Here is a 3443-nt window from a genome sequence, read left to right as displayed (position 1 = left end):
CCATTTTTCTCTACAAAGTCTTCTGGTAAGTATAAAAAATGATTGCACCTTCTTCACTCTCCATTTGTGCGTAATAGATTATGTCATAAAAAAATTGCATTCCATTCAATGGCCAGCTCATGGATGGATTATTGAAGCACAAAATAATTGCTGCGTTGCCCCTCGTCCAGCTCTAAAACCTGCCTGCCCATCCTGAAGTATTAAAGCAACTCTTTTGATGACAATTTGGTCCATTATTTTTGTTACTGTTGCCATGGGCGTAGTTTTCCACCAAAGACTGCAATTTGTTAGGTCTCCTTTTAAAGTAATTTGATGATGATGCCTTTCTTTCAATCATATGGAACTTTACCTGTGCTCCATTATTGTCTGAAAATGTAGGTGTATTTTTTTTTTAGAGTTGTTGTTATCATCATTCCACTCATCTTTTATTTCAATGATACCTTCAATACCATCTTCTCCTTCAATTTTGCTTCCAATTTTAGCATTGAGGTCACCTACGACGAAAGTGATGTCATGCCTAAGGATGTCGTTCAGTGCGCGTTGCAAGGTTTCATAGCAGGAAATATTTCAGTGGTAACTCTATCGCTAATTGATGCCCTTTAATAGTCTTGTAGGATGATTAGCCTTGCGATTAACCTCTCAGAGGTTTTAGTTTTTCTTGTGGGGATTTCCTTCCCTTAAATGATTACATTTCTCTGGTAAAGGAGGCATCTACCCAGATTTTTGTCCGAATTTTCTGCCATAGCTTTGACTCCCCAAACATCATCTCAAATCTGTAACTTAAAAATAAATTGACGAGTGAATTATAAAAATGGATGTTTTCTAAATGCTTTAAAATTTAATTATTTTATTCGGTAATGAGAAGTAAATTTATATAAACCCATTTACAACTATCATATGAAAAAACATAAGGCAATTTATTACGAATAATTGTGACATTCAATTATCTGTGATACCGAAATAATAACGATAAAATAACAATGATTGCTTCCGCTTTTAGCGTTTTTTTTCCAAAACAAGTGATAAAATATAAAAATCAATTTATCTCGATTGCATTAATGTGACCGGACAAATACAATGGGAGACAATGTCAAAGTACTGAAAAATATTTTTTATAAGATCCCTAATTAAATGACGATCATATTTCCGATTTAAAGGAAAATATTACTAAAAAAGAATAAACAATTATTTTAAAAATAATTCCGCAACTTTCAAACAAGAAACTGGTAACTTATTGCATTTTGTTCAGTCAGTAAATCCTCCAAACGGAACACATCTTACGGTTTCAGCCTCTCGTTGAATTTAATTATTTCATCTTTAGAGTTTTCCTTGACAGTGACTTGGTTATTTTCTTTTTGAAAATTTGTATATGTTTCCAATAAATTTGTAATTTCTCTTAAGCTTATGGACGCTTTTACTGAAGTATAATTAGGCACTGAGCAGATTGATTGGACGATTGTCGAATGAAGATATACTATTTTTTACCGTCCAGACTACTGCTAACTTCTACAATAACAAAAGAGGAATTTCAGAACAGGCGAAAGAAATGGTGGGAAATATCAGATGTAGCTAATAGCACAAAACTAAACTTAATTTACACCATTCACCTCTCTTAAAAGTTATCTTATTCTTAACAAGGTCTTTGATCATAAGTAAAGTAAAGTAATGCAAAGTAATGTTTCTTAACGGTCAAACATTAATAAAGTCAATATAATCATTCATTAACGTCGTATCTGCTGGATTTCTTCGGTACGCGGGCAGAGCGTCTGAGTTCTTGTAAATTAGTGGTTTGTTCATACTGATGTTGTGGATATGTTTGCTCACTTCCATATTTTACTTGTGAATTATCGGATTCATTTTCAGTTTCATCAGTATTTCAGTGTCTCTAAGTTCTGTAGGGGCTAAATGCCTAAGAGACAAGGTAGTTTCACGACCGTCAGAAAGTCGAACATGTGCATATGTTGGACTAGCTTCAAGTTAGTCAACCTCCTCTACAAGGGTTTATATTTCGAATTTTTGACATTTCTTTTCATGTAGACAGAACTAGCCACGATGGTACAGATTGACTAGACGACGATCGTCTAGGGAAGTTGAAAAACCTCTCATGCGGAGTACAGTTAGTAGATGTGCATAAGATACTACGAATTGAGTGAAGCATGTCAGGTAACACAGCCTCCCATTGGCTTTCATTTCATTCCGTGCGATTCCAGTGCCAATGTAACGAATTTCCATATAATCCTATTGTATCTTTCACATTGCTCATTGCACCGTGGATTATATGGAGTAGTTCTAGTGGCTACTCCGTGACCTTGAAGAAAAGATTTTACTTCCGTGCTCATGAACGATTGGCCTCTATCAAAGTGTATGTAGGCAGGCAAACATAATATGGCAAAGAGCTGACGTAAACACTGAATCACAGTTCCACTTGTCATGTCACAGCATGGATATGCGAAAGGAAATCTTGAAAATTCATCTATAATAGTGAGAATATATTTGTTCGAACTAGTCTTTTGAAATCTACACTCAATCTCTCAAAAGGTTGAGTAACTTTAATGACAGGGAGTGCTGTTTCTGGTCTAGCATATTGTGGTCTCACTTTGGCGGAGATGGAACAATTTCTGATAACATTTTAATATCATCTACTGAGTCGCATTATCACACCAAGGTCGGTACTTTATATCAAAATTATAGCAGCTAAATTCTGTCTTCCAACGAATTATCTTGTCATAGGTTTATTTCGCCTTGCCCTCTTAGGTTAAATATACACGACACGACTTCCTGATCAGTCACAAGTGTGAATTGCTTGCCACTAAGTAAATGTCTCCATTTCCAAACAGACTCAACAATAGCACATGTTTTTTTTTCACGACCGAATGTCCAAGGTCATGAGTGTTCAAGGTTCGAGAAAAATAACACAACAGGCCTACCATTCTGATTAAGACTTCCGGCTATTACGGTGTCAGATGCATTTGTTTCTACAACTAATAGGATTGACTTATCTACAGCTCGAATGCTTGCATTTTCAAGATCCAATTTCAAATTTTCGAAAGCTTCAATAGTGACAGTATTTAAGGGGAGTTGCGTTGCGTGTGCTAACGGCTTGATTTTATCCGAAAATATCGGGATCCATTGACTGTAGTATGAGAAAATTCCTACAGCCCTATATAAAAACCGCTTGCCATTCGGTATCAGAAATTCCTGTCGGTCGCACTAAACTTTCTTGACCTTCAAAGCTAATTTTAACACTCTCATGTTGCCTCAAGAAGTCTTGACCTTAAGGTTCCGCATAAGAAAAATATCAGTTGTTAATTTCTTCGTTATTACACCATAAAAAGAAGTTAATTTTGTTACTATCTTCATGTTTTTAATGTTATGTTGATGTGCAACTTATCAAAATAGTGTAATTTTGGAAAGAAACTGTGGTTATTTTGAGAATTTAAAAA

The 3443-nt window shown here is 35.1% G+C and overlaps 1 pseudogene; it reads right to left on the bottom strand.

Annotated features, from left to right (window-relative positions):
• Nucleotides 1–1833: 1833 nt before the first annotated feature.
• Nucleotides 1834–2432, bottom strand: LOC148613504 (uncharacterized; annotated as a pseudogene).
• Nucleotides 2433–3443: the final 1011 nt, after the last annotated feature.

Source organism: Perna viridis, chromosome 6 (genome assembly GCF_037379345.1).
Source record: "Perna viridis isolate PV_CMFRI_1.1 ecotype Kerala chromosome 6, ASM3737934v1, whole genome shotgun sequence".
In the NCBI taxonomy this organism is placed as follows: domain Eukaryota; kingdom Metazoa; phylum Mollusca; class Bivalvia; order Mytilida; family Mytilidae; genus Perna; species Perna viridis.
Note: the sequence above shows the minus strand (reverse complement) of the source record. Positions and strands in the feature narration are given on the sequence as shown.